The 16,505-nt window shown below is 49.8% G+C and overlaps 1 long non-coding RNA gene across 2 annotated transcripts; it reads right to left on the bottom strand.

Moving 5' to 3' along the window:
* Nucleotides 1-222: 222 nt before the first annotated feature.
* Nucleotides 223-14,321, bottom strand: LOC139045926 (uncharacterized). Of its 2 annotated transcripts, none has more exons than XR_011505370.1 (3): nucleotides 13,676-14,321; nucleotides 3,548-3,669; nucleotides 223-701 (listed from the first exon to the last, which is right to left on the bottom strand). It is a non-coding gene; the product is annotated as an uncharacterized lncRNA (long non-coding RNA). The 2 variants fall into 2 exon arrangements; XR_011505369.1 differs by having other exon boundaries at nucleotides 223-2,502; nucleotides 13,676-14,309.
* Nucleotides 14,322-16,505: the final 2,184 nt, after the last annotated feature.

The following is a 16,505-nucleotide window of genomic DNA, read 5'->3' as shown; positions in this document are numbered from 1 at the left end:
CCCCCCCCCCCGCCTTGGGTTACTTGTTCGAAAATCAAGTTTGTTATTATTTTTTCTGACTATAAAAACAATTAGAACATGCTCACCAACAAAGAATACCAACAAACTCAGAAAATGAAGAAGAATATAAAGAGAATGTAAATAGACAGAGAATATAAATATAAGGAGCAAAACAGAGGTCACTCAGAATCTCAGCTCTCAGGGAAAACACTCAATATTTTTACGCACACCCCTTTATTCATCTTTAAAACCATCAAGTCAGAAATCTTCTAGTCGACGTCATCTCTCATCCATTCTCTCTGTAGGTGCCTGGGCAGAGTATAATTGTGGTCTCCACCCTCTCTCCATCGTGATCATTCTAGATACTCAGAAGAGACCCAGGCATGGAGATTCTACTCTTCATAACACAATCTGATGACATGTTGCTGTTTTCGACTGTTGCACTTTGGCTCGTTCAGAATTCAGTCCATAAAAGGTTTGGGGGGTGGCTGAGAGGGTCAGTGGCGGAAGGCTGAATTTGACTGTGCTCAGGACATGGCACGAGATGTCTCGGAGGGCTCCCTGGCCCCAGTCTAGACATATTGACCAGCCCAGTTGCTCCTGCAGGGTTTACGTGGGTAAGCTCGAACTTTTCTCCCCCTGGGGATCTCTGAGTTTCGCACAGGTCTTGTGGTTCAGCACACAGTAAGAGATCGGTGACTCTGCGTTTGAAACACCAATTCCCTTGTGAGATGTGGCTGCAATAATATTTACCCGTATCTGGCAGGGGGATTGTAAATATCCAAGAGCTCCGGAGTGCACACGCTCCTGTGTGCAGCAGCCCCAGTCGGCGTCCACGCAACTAAGTCATGGAGTCCTAGGACCGAAGGGATCTCTAGAAATGGCCCTGCTTCTGGAAATACTGGACTTGTATAGTACTTTTCACTCACTATTTTATTTCCTCCCTCCCTCCCTTGCTTCCTTCCTTCCTTTGGGGCAGCTCTAGTTGAAAACCATCAATTCTCAAGTTAGACTGTCTAGGTACAAATTCCACTCTCTCATTTACTAGCTGTGTGCCTTTGGGCAAATTACTTAACCTTTCTGTGCTCAATTTTTCTCATCTGTAAAACAGGAAGGATACTAGTACCCACCTCATAGGGGTGTTGTGAGGTGCTTAAAATAGTCCTAGCACATAGATGCCGGATAAATGCTAACAGTCATGGTAATTCATTCATTCAACTAAGATCGGTGGACTTCTTACAATGGAGCAGGGGTTGTATTAGGTCTGGGGACCCTGTGTTTATGAGAAAACACCATCTCTGCCCTCAGAGAGTCTATACTCTAGTGCAGGAGATGGTCACTAAACAAGACGACAAGTAATACAGGAAACAATAACACAATACAGCAATAAACAAGTAAACAAGCAGCGTGGGTGCATCGTCTGAAGGAAATAAAGTGTGGGAAGATGGAGCGTAATGAGGGAGGCATGCTCTTTGGCTCCCGGGTGGTCCAAGCATGCCTTTTTGAAGAGGTGGCATTGAAGGTGCCATCCAGGGGTCAAGTACGGGAAGGGCTGATGGGAAAACCCGCCAGGCGGAGGGAAGGGTTGGTGCAGAGTGTGGCGCTGGGGAAGAACCTGCTGTGTGAGAGCGAGCGGGACTGGAGCGGAGAGAGCGAGAGGCAGCGTGAGATGGGAGGAGGGGGGAGAGTCCAGCAAGATCCCTGTGGTAGGCGGCCTTCCCAGGAGGCGAGCGGTGCGACTCGATTTCAGTTTTTAATAGCTGATTTTGACTGCTGACTGGAGAACAGACTGAAGAGAGGTGTGTTAGTCAGTTCTGAGGGAAAACAACAGCATCCACTCTGGCTGCTTTAAGCTGAAAAGAGACTTATTTATCAAATGATATGAGGTCACTCCAAAGTTACTAGGAGGACTGAAGAGAACCAGACTTGAAATGAAGCTTCCAAGGGCAGTCTTCAGAACGGTGCCTGCCAAGGGGCCCGATGCTTAAACCCCCAGGGCCAGTGCTGCTGCTGAGCACCAGAGGCCAGCAGTGCAGCCTGCCACGATGCTGCTGCCCCAGCGCCAATGTCACCTCTCAGAGACCTGGAGGCTCGCTACATGGGGGGTGGCCAGTGCGTGCGTTCTGGGTCACATGTCCACAGAGGGGCCTGGGAGTTTGCATTCCGATTTCTAAAACATCGAGGTGGGACTCCCATGACAGGAATTCCTTGTTCCAAGAAGGCAGCCAAGAATATGTCATAATCCAAGAACATGTCACCAGAGGAAGGCTACCTGGAGCCATTGGGAAGCCATCACAATGATGCAGGAGGAGCGGATGGAGTTTGGACCAACGTGGTGCTGTGGACGCGGAGAAGGAGCCGCAAGCGGGCTTGAGATGCGATACAGAGGTGGCACCTGTAGGCCTTGTTAATGGCTGGGATGTCGGGGGAGAGAGAGAGAAGAATCAAGATGACTGCTGAGGTGCTGGCTTCTGGTCTGTAGGGTATTTCGACCATGTTTCTCTAAGCAAAAATAAAGATATTTCACCCAGTAATGGGATGGAGTTTTGAAATTAAACAATTCCTGGGAAACTGAGGACATATAGGATCTAACGACCTGCTCCTTAGTAGCTTACCAGTTATCCAGAATATTCTTCTGCATCTACTTCCCTTGCATATCTTATTAATCCCCATATATGTTGTGAATGAATAACTGAAAGGAACTGATAACGCGAGTCATCATTTTAACTCCAATCTCCCAGCTCCCTTCCATCCTTTTCTCTAAATGGGCTTCCAGGTGGTTCAGTGGGTTACTTTGAGTTTCAACTCCTCTCTGACAGAAGTGATAACAGGCTGTGAGATGCTGAGGGGCAGGCTGAAGGAGGTGGCAGGAGAGGCCCCATCATTCCTGGCTGCCTGCAGGAAGCAAGGCTCCTGGGCTGCCTCCAGCCCGTGGTACCACGAAGCCCTTCATGGGCACGGTAGGTGGGTTCAGTGAGGGAGGTGCAAAGCCATCAACTGGACGGCTTCTGGGTCTGCCTTTGGCTCCTATAGAAACACAGTCCAAAAAACAACTGGATTCTGCCAACCATAGGCAGCCAGTCTGCTTTGCCGCATTGAGAGTTTGAGTCAGTCAAGGAAGAGAAAACAAGTTAGAAGCAGAGAAAGGGCTGGAAACCCCCAAGACCCTGTGGTCTGTGTCTTGATGCCTTCTCCTCCCAGGGTGTCTATGTTCTCTAAAAAGACCAAAGGAGTGGTCAGTGTTATCCCAGAGCGATAGGCTGTACGGTTGTTCTGGAAGCATGTTTCCTACTGCTGCTTAATTCTCTCCTTCTCCACTATCGTTAGGGTCGGCCTTGCTTTGGTCTGGGCTTCTACTATGCCCATGTACACGGTGGCTTTGTCATGTGTCACCTTGGATGGGGTCACCTGCATTTCCCAGAATTCCCTCCCTTGTATGCGTCTGATGAGGGTGCCAAAGAGAGATCCCTGTGGGAGATGTGGAGGGTGGGAGTGAATTAGCAGCTGTTGGCAGCTCACACTTAGTGTTGCTTATTTGCTGGCTCACCTTGTTGGCTTGGGGCCGGGGCCAGGCCTGCAGCTGTCCCACCTTCTCCTGGATCCTCCTTCAGCGACACCAGCTCCTGGGCCAGGTGTGTGTGTTCAGCTCCGTGACAAAGGGTCCAGCTTCTTCAGGACACAAATACCAGAGGCAACAAGAATGGTCACAGGTTTCAGTCCATCTTTATGGTGTTCCAGCACATTCTTGACCTCCCCTACTTTACATCTGTTGCATAATAAAGAATTTGGCCTTTACCTCTGGTTCCTGGAAATGAGACCCTAAATCCTTGGAATTTCACGTGTAATAGGAGTGTCTTCGTTAATTTATGGGCCTCTTGGATCACACCTGAGTTTATGCTAAGAGAGGATCTGACTAGGATGGGGCCAGTCTATCAGGAAGACCAGAGACACTATGAGAGCTTTGGAACTTGGAGCCAATCTGACCTCTGGGGAGGGGATGGGGGCTGGAGACTGAGTTCAATGACATGGCCAATGATCAATCAATCGTGCTTACGTAATGAAATCCCAATAAAAACCCTGCACACTGAGGCTCAGTGGAGCTTCCTGGTTGGTGAACACACCAACATGCTGGGAGGTGACCCATCCAGAGTCTCTGGTGAGAGGGCACAGAAGCTCCATGTTCAGAACCCTCCCAGACCTCACCCTGTGTGTCTCTTCCTCTGGCTGGTCCTGATGTGTGTCCTTTACAATGAAATGATAATCGTAAGTATAGTGTTTCTGAGTTCTGTGAGTTGTCCTAGGGAATTACCAAACCTAAGTGGGTCACAGGAACCCCCTTGGTTTTGTAGCCAGTTGGTTAGATGGGCAGGTGGCATGGGGATCCCACTTGTGGCTGGTGTCTGAAGAGGAGGCAGGTATGTATAATGGCCCAGCCTCTCTGACAGACGTACACACCACGTCCACCAGCACCTCCTTGGCTTCTCTACCCGGGGCATCCTTCACTCTCTGCTCAAACTCTCTGATCGTTTATTACACACCTGCTGTTTTCGAGTTACCTGGGTGTCAGAGAAGGAATGATGCTGTTCATTTCTACAAACATCAAATGAGTGGATATTGCAATGGAGCTGCAAAGGAAGGGCAAATCGCTGCCACATCTGGCAGGCTTGAAGAAATCTAGCACTTGTCTGGCTTTGGAAGCACGGGAGAGATTTTTATGGACCAGGGAATGTGAGAGGTCTTAGCAGGAAACTTTCCTTCCTGAGAATTTTCTGACGCTCGCTGTCCAAACCATGTAACCCAGGGATTGGATGTGATTTTCCTCCTTGTTTGATTTCGCATTGCATTTAAGGATCTTTCTCCGCTAGACTGTTACAGCAATAATAGCAGCTACCATTTGCACAGGGCCCACTCTGTGCCAGGCACTTGCCATACATTATCACTAAAGCGTGCAGTCCACACATTGGTATTATTAGCTCCATTTTATAGATGAGGAAACTGAGGATTACAAAGCCACGCAGTTTGGCACAGAGCCCTACAAAGGAGTGTAAGTGACAGAGCTAGGATTCGAACGCAGGTCTCTCGCTCTAAAGTCCGTGATGCACCCCCACGTCCATCTAAGCTCCTTCAGCATAGGAAGACACTTCTGTGTGCCTGGTGCACAGCGTCAGGTCTGGCAAGAGTTACTGCCCCTTTCATTTGTTGAATTCAGCTCCTGCTCCACCATCCCCACCTCCTTATCCCGTCCCTTTTCTCGCAGGGGCCAGAGAGGCAGCATGGAGAAAGGCTTCTCTTGTTTGCCCCTGCTCCTGGCAGATCGCTGGGTGCGTTTAGCAGCCTGGGAGCACTCCAAGCGAAGTGGGCCCAGGTTGTGAGCCTGCCTTCTCAGCCCTGCCTCCTGAGTCCCCTGCAAAAGGTTTATGGTCGACGCTCAGCATCTCTGCTGATGCAGCCGGGGATGTTTATAACCACAATCAAGCACGCCGAGAGCTCCAGCACTGATTTCTTGCCCATCACTCTCCCGTAACAGATGATTTTTCAATCGAGTAGGTTTATCTCATGCACATTAGTTTGAAAATAGCTCCTGTGCAGTGCTGAGGACCGCATGGGGCCTCGCCCGTGAAGTCATGGAAATACATTCATTTTACCTTCCTCTTTCTCCCTTTTTGAAAGACGTTAATACATCACGCAGGCGTATTTCTCACACGGCAGGAAAAAGACTAGCTCAGCGCCGGAGACAAAGAACCGTGTCTGTCCCGTGTTTGTTGATGGAGAGGAGCCCCATCTGGGCTCACCGTGGCCCTCCCAGGATTAGATAAGTAGGGAGTCCCTCAGCGCTGGACTCTGGGGGTGTCAGCTGGAAATCTGCGGTGATGGAGACCTCCCTGTAATTTAAATGCTGAATATGGGCGCGCTGGAGAGGTACCATCCTGCTCGTTCGGGGGGAACAGGAAAGGTGAGGCAGGTCTTGGTTTGACCTGAGCCCCACAGACACATGGAGTCACAGCCTGAGCCTGCTCATCGACAGGATAACCAAGCTGCGGATGTCAAGGAAGAACCTCGTACATCATCATTTTGTGCCCGTTCAAGTGTGTCTGCAGGATGAAGTCCTAGCAGCGGAATTGCCGAGTGGAAGGGTGTGTGTTAGTTTCCCGTGGCCACTTAGACACAAACTAAGAGCCTTAAGATGACACAGATTTGTTCTCTCATGGTTCTGGAGACCAGAAGTCCGAAATCAATCTCACTGGGCTAAAAGCAAGGTGTTGGCAGGCCAGGCTCCTTCTGCAGGCTCTAGAAGAAGGTGGGTTCTCGTCCTTTTCAGCTTCCGGTGGCCACCTGTATTCCTTGGCTTATGGTCCCTTCCTCCGTTTCAAAGAACATTACTCTAATCTCTGCTCTGTCAGCACAGTGCCTTCTCCTCTCTGATCTCCTGCCGCCCTCTTACAAGGACCCCCGTGATCACATCAGACCTACCTCAAAGGATATGTACTTTTATACTCGGGAGAAACTGTAAATTGCCCTCCAGAGAGTTTGTAGCAATTTTCCTCCCCGTCGTCAATATAAAGGCATATTTACTCCCCTTACCTTCCTGTACAGCTTTATCAAACTGATCTTTGCAGATTTTTGGTGGGAAGATTAGCCCTGAGCTAACATCCACCTCCAACCCTCCTCTTTTTGCTGAGGAAGACTGGCCCTGAGCTAACATCCGTGCCCATCGTCCTCTACTCTATATCTGGGGCACCTGCCACAGCGTAGGTCTACACCTGGGATCCGAACCTGTTTACCCTGGGCCTCTGAAGTGGAGCACATGAACTTAACCGCTGTGTCGCTGGGCCGGCTCCTGATCTTTGCAAATTTGATGAGAAAAAAAATCATACTTAGTGTGGTTTTAATTAGCATTTCTCTTATGAGTGAGACTGAGATTATATTTCTGTGCTGAAGAGCTTCTGCCACACTATTTCATCCCAGCCTTTGTCTGTTTTGGGGGGGATTGTTGACCTCTTCGGCCCTTTGAGTTGAACTGCAAACAGTATTGTTATTATCAACCCGTTTATACAGATGCAGAGACTGAAGCCCAGAGACTCTCAGTAACTCACTGAAGGCTGCAGGACGGCAAACGGCAGGGTGGGGGTTGAACCATCCTTGATTTTGAACTTCACCCTTGTTATGGTCTTATCAGCTGGCAGCTAAGTGAAGATTATTTCCCCGTCAAACACACATTAGGGGTAACAAACAAACCTCTTCTGTGGGATAGTGCTTTTGCAGTTTTCCAGGAGCTTTCATTTTTTTTAGTTCATGGTCGCCTTCCTAGGTATTGTTATCCCATTTCACACATGGGGAAACTGAGGCTCAGAGGGATGTAGGAGCCTGGTGGCAGCCACATGACTGACAGGTGTAAACCTAAGATCAGATCCAGCTGCCAGCCCAGCCCTTTTCTTCCTATGCTGTCAGCCATTTGTGGTTTAAGTCTTTCAGGCACCACCTTAAAAAATTTTCCCCTCTCTGTGTCCACCTGTACAATTATTTACTTACTATAATTTTTGTTTTGTTTTGTTTTTTGAGGAAGATTAGCCCAGAGCTAACATCCGCCACCAATCCTCCTCTTGTTGCTGAGGAAGACTGGCCCTGAGCTAACATCTGTGCCCATCTTCCTCTACTTTATATGTGGGACACCTACCACAGCATTGCTTTTGCCAAGCAGTGCCATGTCCGCACCCGGGATCCGAACTGCCAAACCCCGGGCTGCTGAAGTAGAACTTGTGAACTTAACTGCTGCGCCACTGGGCCAGCCCCCTACTTACTATAATTTTTAAGTTCACTCATTTTCTAAAAACTTAGCCCCATTCTAATCAATAGCAGCCATAAAGTCACAAGTTTGATGTGCCCCTTCTATTGGTTCCTAATTCCACATATCTAAGCATTTGTGTGTACCGCTGAAAACGCTCTTCTGGTTTCCCGTGAGTGATACAAGTGCCACACATTTTGGAACTGCATAAAATTCATAAGACCTGATGGAAAATGACAGGCCTTCATAACTGCTGCCCTTTGTCAAGCATCTACTTTATGCAATGTGCTTCATTTAATCCTTACAGCAACCCCAAGAGACCGGGTTTTCCCAGTTCATGGAGCGGGAAATGGAGGCTTAGAGAGGTTAGGCTACTTACCCAAGGTCACACAGCCAGCAAGGGGCAGAGCTGGGATTTGAGCCCAGGTCTTTTTGACTCATAAGCCCATGCATTTACCCCAGACTTGCACTGCCCCAGGTGCCCCCAGCCTGGGCACTAGTGTGCTGATTGTGAAGTCGATCATCAGTTGGTGATGGCTGGCCAGGACCGTAAGCATGCACATACGGCATTTAGCTGTCCACTGCATGCAGTTAGGGTTTCTGAGGCAGCCCACCAAATGATTAAAGGGCCTTTCCCTTCCACCATCAATTGTTGTAGCGACCCCACACGTCCACAAGGTGGGCAAATACAATGAACCCTTTTACAAGCGAGAAAAGTGGAGAGATTACATGACTCCCTCAAGCGGCCCAGTAAGTGAGCCGTTCAGCCAAGAATAATAAATAATATTATTTCAGGAGACTCAAACTCAGTGAACCTAAGAGTTTCCCGGGGCTCCGTGGTACTCAGGTCGCCAGAAGGTGTTTCCCGGCCCCGACCCTTTCAAAAGCAGCACTTCCCGCCCCAGCTGAGGCCTGGGAGCAGCGCTCAGCGCCTGGGACTTCTCCACACTCCGCGTGAGCTCACACCGCCCCAGCATTTTCTCTCCATCATTCTTTTCACTCCATAGCTCAGTTATTTTTTCCACCAAGAGAAGGGCACTCCATATTTTGTAGTGGTGAAAATAATACAGATTTTGCCTAATGGAACGCTTCCAGGGTTACTGTGATGATGGATGGACTGGCATTTGAAAGGCACTTTTGAATCCTAGACAGGTGGAAGCGGAGGGCAATTCTATTGTTAGTCATCCTAACAATGGTAATTGATGTTGGGGGGTTCCTCGATAACCTTTTGATTTTGCTATGAAAAACTGATTGAACGAAAGCTTGCTGTTTCCCATAGGTAGAAAGACAATCCAGCCCCTCTGGTCTCCACTTCAGCCGTTGCCCTGATATTCTCAGCTACGTGTTTTCAGGTTCTAGCGACCAATACGACTTACATGCCAGAGTTGATTCCTCCAGGCTTACCGTACACGGCAAGCTGTTGAAAGGATGCTGTTCATCTGAGCCATAGCTGGTTTGGTTTTAAAACTTGGAGAGTTAAAAACTTATCTCGACACAAAAACCTGCACACAGCTGTTTCCAGCAGCTTTCTTCATAATGGCCAAAACTGGAAGCAAGCAAGATGTCCTTCAGTAGGAGAATGGATAAATAAACTGTGGACATCCGGACAATGGGATATTATCCAGTGCTAAAAAGAACTGAGCGATCAAGCCATGAAAAGGCATGGAGGAAATTTCAATGCCTATTGCTAAGTGAAAGAAACCGATCTGAAACTACATTCTGGAAGGTTCCACCTCTATGACATTCTGGAAAAGGCAACACTATGGAGACAGTGAAAAGATCAGGAGTTGCCAGGGGCTGGGCTGCGGGGTGCATAGGTGGAGCACAGAGGATTTTTCGGGCAGTGAAACTATTCTGTGTGATACTACGATGATGGATACATGTCATTATCCATTTGTCCAAACCTGTAAAATGTACACCACCAAGAGTGAGCCCTGAGGTAAACTATGGACTTTGGGTGACAATGACGCATCAGTGCAGGTTCAGCAACTACAACAAAGGTACCACTCCGGTGGGGGATGGGGAGGCTGCATGTGTGGGGGCAGGGGGTCAATGGGAACTCTGTGTGCTTTCTGTTCAATATTGCTGTGAACGCAAACTGCTCTAAAAATTAGAGTCTAATAAAAACCAAATCAAACCCAAACTTGGAGAGCAGGCTCCTGGAGATGCCCATTTTACAGAGGGGGAAACTGAGGGTGGACTTGGGCCTGCAGCTGAGACCTGACCTTAGGTCCCCTGAGCCTGACTGAGGTCGTCGTTCTTTCCACTGTGCCCTCCCTGCCAAGGAAAGTGTCAGTGTCGGGACCTGGCCGCTCACACCCAGGATGGAAGCTGGCTAACGCTCACGTCTGTGGAGCCTAAGAGCCACCCTCCCTGGAACCTCCTCTTCAAGCTTTCTTGCTGTCAAAGCAGATTGGGGACAATCATGTCCTAATTGCAATAGTGTCTGTGGCCTGAAGAATAGCTGACATCTTGTGGGCCCGTCGGCTGGGCACTGGGGGGTGTTTATGTTGTCTTGAGCGAAGGCAGCCTTTATTCACACCAGCATCTGCTCCAGAGAGGTCTGAAAAGCTCAATTATTCACCAGAGCATCATGGAAAAGTAAAACCCTGAGTAGATGCGTTTACGGTCATCCGTGGGCTCATTCGAATGTGGGGAGCCAGGAGTCCTTATCTTTTCCTTTCAGTGGCCTCAACTGTTGCCCGAAACTGTCCAATCTTAACTTTAATTCTATAAATACCTTCAGTTAAAAAAAGTATATGTAACCAAGTTTTTTTTTTTAGTAAAAAGCTTTATACCAAGAAACTAGTTTGCCTCGTATCTCTTTGAATGAAGTCTCAATTAATAAAGTTGGATTAATGGGGGAGCCAAGTTCCCATCCACGTGGGCTGTTTCCTCTGCTCCTGGAAGCCCCAGGAGGCGTTCTGGCCCCTTAGCCGTTTCCTCTGACCAGTAGCTGATTCCTTTGATATCCCATCTTGTGTCCTGTCCAAAATAAATGATGGGAGCGAAGCAGGCTCCAGTCGCATGGCGAGACCGTCTGCTGGTGCCATCTGATTCCTCAGCAGGCAGAGCTAGGCAGTCCTGGGAGGTGGCGGCCACCGAGGCGGATTCGTAGGCGGCGGTGGGGGGGTGCCACCTTGCCCTTCACACAGGAAAACAGCTTACGAAGGGGAAGTGTTTGCCCCGCCTCAGGTTCCAGTCCCTGGAGCTCATGCCAGGAAGTCGCCTGGACCTCTGATCCTGCAGGAAGCTGCCTGTGTGCTAGATCGCACCGACCTGCTGTGTGACCTTGGGTAAGGCACTCCCATCTCTGAGCCTAACTTCCCCATATGTAAGTAGAAAGGGCATAATAACTAATAATAATATAATAATTATAATAATAGTAGTTAATGAGCACATCCTAGACATTCTCTTAGTACCCCCCCCAAAGGACGTCTGCGGTTGGCATTATCATCCTCATTTGGTAGATGAGGAATTGCAGCTGAGAGAGGTGAAGTCTTTTGTCCATAATCAGAGCTGGTAACTGACACAGCCAGAATTCGGGCTCCGTCCGGCCGACTGCGGAGCGTAAGCTGTTAACCTCCCACAACATGATAGCAAACACCTTCCGCCCGTTCTCTCCGTGACTCCTCAGAGCACATGAGGTCGATGCTATCATTACCCACGTTTTATAGACGAGCAAAGGTCTCGTAACATCTTTTCCACCTGTGAAAAAAATCTATTATTTTTAAGTGCAGGAGGATGGTGACAGAACATAAGATTAGGAAGGTCAGCGCTCAGACTTCCTGTTGGCCGTGGGAAAAGAACAGGGCGCGTCGAGGAAAGGATGGAAGAGAGGAGAAAGTGGTTCTTCGGCATCCAAAGTCCTTTGCCAGGGATGTGGAGCCCCTTCCAAGTGGCCTCTTCAGCCTCTCCCAAGTCGTAACGGCCTTTGACTGCTGCACCCTGGGAGGGAGGGGCTCTGACCACCCACTCCTTATGAAGGAGGAAGCGGAGAGGATCAAGAAGGCGCCCCAGGGGCTGAGCTCTTTGGTGGAGCCGTGAGACCTGAACCCAGCCCTCTGACTCCAAAGACTTTTCAGCCCATCCCCATCCGTCCTACCTGCTGGCAATGACCCCTGAGCCACTGCTCTGGCCACTTGAGCACTCGCCATGCTACAGACGCCCCTTATGCTTTCTGATACCCAGACCTTTCGCTGTGCAGATGCCTCAGTCCAGAACGGCCCTTCTCCCCTTGTCTGTTGGTCAGGTTCCTTCACAGGCATCTGCTCAGGGGTCAGGCTCTTCTGCAGAGTCTCTCCTGACACCCCAGGCAGACGTCGCTGTTCTCTATTCGTGTCTCCCAAGCTCTGTTATGGAAAGGAGGGTGTCAGATGATGGCGATGGCGGTAACAGTAATCACTGCTTTTGTAAAAGCTGCAGCCTTTCTCGAGTCCTTCCTGTGCGCCGGGTGCAATGCTCGGAATTTACATATATTTCATCTGACCTCTCCCCGTCACCCCCTCTCCATCTTTCTGATGAGGAAATAGTGGCTCAGAGAAGTTAAGGACCAGGACTGCCTGCACCTGTGCTGTGGGCATCGTAAGAGATGTGCTGATGGAAACAAGAGGTTGGAGGGACACAAGGAAGGTGGCACAGGCCAAGGAATGCAGATGGCCGCCAGAAGTCAAAAAAGGCAAGGAGGGTCCGGCCTGGTGGCGCAACGGTTAAGTGTACACATTCCACTTCGGCAGCCCTGGATTCTCCTGTTCGGATCCCAGGTGCGGACATGGCACTGCTTGGCAAGCCATGCTGTGCAGCAGATGTTAGCTCAGGGCTAATCTTCCTCAAGAAAAAAAAAAAGACAAGGAAACCAATACTCTCCCTTACCCCCACCGAAGCTTCCAGAAGGAACCAGTCCTGCTGACACCTTGGTTTGAGACTTCTGACCTCCAGAACGTAAGATAATAAACTTGTGTTATTTTAAGCCACTAGGTTTGTGGTCCTTACAGCAGCGAGAGGAAACTGATACAGGCAGAAATGCTGTTCAAGAGAGGGACTGTCGTGCTGTCAGCAACTTAGCCAGGGCCGCGCCAGAAGGCCCCACTGTGTGTTCAGTGACTACGCACTGGCTGGATGGTATCCACGGACATGACTGTCAGAAGATTTCAGGCCCCTTCTGGAACGTGGGCTTTTAAACCCCGGTTTCTGGGAGCCCGGCCTGGCCTTGCTGTCCGTCCCTCCAAGAGAGGAGGCCACCACCCCTACTCGCTCCCCATGTCCTGTTTGAATGAATCATTGTTTTCTGTCTGCATAAGGGATTGCTATGCATCTCTATGGAAACATTCCTTAAAAATGCTATACGTCAACTTGAGTTTTCCACCAGCCACACCTTTGGGACATCTCTCTGTGACCGCGCACTTGGTTTACGTGGAGGGAGGAGGTCCCTCCCTTCCCTCCACCCATCAGTGGTAGATAAGGCCACAGAAAAGCGCCTCTGGGAGTCAGGAAGCCAGAGCTGCCGCCCAGGCCTGCCCTTCACTTTCCCTGTGACCTTGGACAAGTCACTTCACCCCATATCCGCCCACTTCAGAGTTGCTTCCTTGCTTGTCAAGTGAGCATTGAATAGAATAATCACCAATACTCCTTTGTGCTCTAAAATGTTACACTTCTACATACTCTTAGCCAGAAATGATGCTGCTCTAGCCACCAACCAGCCTTATTGTCCACCACTGTCCCTTTGCACGCTGTGTCCAAGGATTATAGAGCTATTTACATTTTTCTGGGCGTAGAATAATAATAATGCCAGTATCTACTTCCCATCTGATGCTACCCTGCTAAGCACTTCACATATATTCTCTCATTTAATCATCACTGCCCCAGGGGTACGTATTTTTACCTCTGGTTTACCTGTGAGTAAACTTCGGCTCAGAGAAGTTAAGTAAGTTTCCCAAGGTCACACGGTTAGTAAGTGGCCGAACTGGCGTTTAAGTGAGCTGTCTGTTTTCCACCACCAGGTCGCATCCCACCGGGAACGTGGTGACATATACCACCAGTCAGCATCTGAAGAATGTTTGAATGCATGAATCTGCAAATCATTCCAAGAAGCAGAATAGTTATCGCATTTCCCTGTTGAGGGCTGCGTGTTCTTCCCAGAGCAGCCAGCCCGCAGCGAGGGCACACAGAGCAGCCTCCCGGTCTGTTTATGGCGCGCCCTGCCTCGGGGTCACAGTGTGGCAGAATGACGAGGTCTGAAGCCCAGACTTGGATTGTCCTGTGGAAGCCATAAACCCCAGGGCGACAGTGTCCCAGATGAATGCATTTTATTGCTTTTGGCTTAAGTGTCACCATTTGCAGCATGAATTTCTCCTTTGTAAGCTCCTTCTGAACTTGTGGTCTTGTCCACAATGCTGTTAATTATATCTACAGGGACAACTTCACATCCGCTCCCCTTGCCCTGCAGGAGCCCCAGAGAGAGGGTGAAGCTGGCCAGCGGCTTCCCGCCCCTCAGCCCAGCCGCCCCTGTCCGCAGCCGCCGGTTTCTGAGGAAGAACTCGGGGCAGGAATCCCAGACGCTGCAGTGAAACCGACTGCCGCTTCCCGTCTCCACCTCCCCTTCCACGGCCAGTTAGGAAGCACAGAGAGTACCTGGGCTTCCCCTCCATCCCCGAAAGTCAGTCTCACAGATCTCTGCTCAGAAAGTCTAGTCTGTGTAACAGAGGACCAGGCTGTGGTCTCTCCTAGGGCTGCCATGGTCGGTGGTCTGGGTGCTTCCAGAAAGGCACAGAGAAATGCCTCTTTAGAGGTTATACTAGCCTCTTGGAAAAGATTTGAGGGACCTTTCTTGAGAGCTCACTCTGAACATGCTAATCGCTTAGGGCAGAAGTTCTCAATGGGGGGGGTGCTTTTGCCCCCAGGGGACCTTTGGGGATGTCTGGAGACATTTCTGGTTGTGGCTGTTGGGTGTGGGGGGTGCCACTGTCATCTGGTAGGGAGGGGCCAGGGATGCCGCTCAACCTCCTCCCCTGCAGAGGAGAGCTCCCATCACAAGGAGTTGGTGCAAGGCTGAGGATCCCTGGGCCAGAGAAGACAGAGGTAGGGTCAGAAAGGCCTCTGGAAGGGACCTTTGAGCAGAGACCTGGGGCAGTGAAGGATGCCTGTGGGCAAGGGGACAGGTGCAGAGGCCAGGGGAGGTGGACTCAGGGCACAGCACCAGGTAGAATTGGGCATTTCAGCGGAAGTGAGATGGAGCCTGGCGATTCCCAGCGGGACAGTGAGATGCTCTCACTCACCTTCCAAAGGGTCCCTCTGGCTGCTGCGTGGAGAACAGCCTATGGGGAGCAAAGGGGATCAGAGGGACCAGTTGGGAGGCTGCTGGCATCATCTAGACAGGAGACGTGGGAAGGCCTGACTTGGAGAGCTGATATTGCATGCCTGCTGTGCCTCCGACACTCTGCTAGTTTTCGTGTGTTGGGAGTGGGATGTGCTCAGGAGGAGACACCTGGTTTAGGTCCTCGGGAACTTGCAGCACCATCAGAAGCCGAATACAAGTACCAGTTGCAGTTAAGAGTCTAATGACCGGCATCGGCAGCAAGTGTTGTAGACGCCTCCAGCCATTCCCATAGAGTTTTGGGGGTTCCATTCCGTCTTCGGGCACCTCTCAGCTGTGTATTCAATAAACTACTTAGCACCCACGATGGACCAAGCCTGGGCTAGACACTGAGGCTTTGAAAATGCACCATAGGCAAGAAGAAGGAGAAAACCCAAATTTTGGAGTCCCCCAGATCTCCTCCTGCCACTTCCCAGCTGTGTGACCTTAGACAGTATGTCTCTTCACCTCTCTGAGCGACAGCTACATCATCTGAATACTGGAGCCAGATAATAAAGACATTGACCTCACAGGGTTGGTGGAAGAGGGGTGAGTCGCTTAACACCTAGTAAACAGGAGAGTCCGAATTAATGGTGCCAGCAATGCAATGCCATCCCTGTGACCCAGGAGCTTGGAGCACCAAAGAGAATGTAATTTAATGTCACTGTTTTGTTGTTAAATCACGTTTGAGCTCATCCCTACTGGAATGGATGTCCAAGATAAACTGTCACGTGAAAAAGCGTACTGCGAGACTGCATGCAGATCATGGGCCTGTTTTTGTGAAAGAAGTTTTATGTCTGACATGTGAATGTATAATAGAGTAGGTATGAGTAATGCACATAAATATGCATATATTAGAGGACAGCCTAGAAGGACACTGGCCCAGCTGTTAACAGGAGTCCGTCACCTCTGCAGAGTGGGACGGGCACAGAGATAACTTTCAGTTTGTGGCAGAGCCGGTCATGCTCACTTCCATTTCCTCGTCTCCACATGGTTGGATTAGGGCTGAGCGACTAGTCCGGCCATAGGATGCACGTGTCTCTGTGCCCCTTCTGGGCAGAGGTATTTAAAAGCAGGAGAGTTTTCTACTCTCTTGCTCTTCCCTGGCTGCAGGGACTCTGCAGCCGTGTGCTGGGGTGGGCGGAGTCCCCGTGGTCCGTGAGAAATGAACGTGTTACGAGCGACTGAGATTTCAGGGCTTTTTTGTTACTGCAGCCTAGCGTCGCTGTCCAGACTCGTTCACACTGGAAACCGCATATACTTTGGTGCACTTGGATGTTTCTACATCAAGCATGCATTTTTTTCTTTTTTTAGATAGAAAGTTTACTAAAAATTAAGCTTTTCTCTGAAAATGCTACATACTGTATGATT

Source organism: Equus asinus, chromosome 8, assembly GCF_041296235.1.
Source record: "Equus asinus isolate D_3611 breed Donkey chromosome 8, EquAss-T2T_v2, whole genome shotgun sequence".
Classification (NCBI taxonomy): domain Eukaryota; kingdom Metazoa; phylum Chordata; class Mammalia; order Perissodactyla; family Equidae; genus Equus; species Equus asinus.
This window is presented reverse-complemented; position numbering and strand designations above follow the sequence as displayed.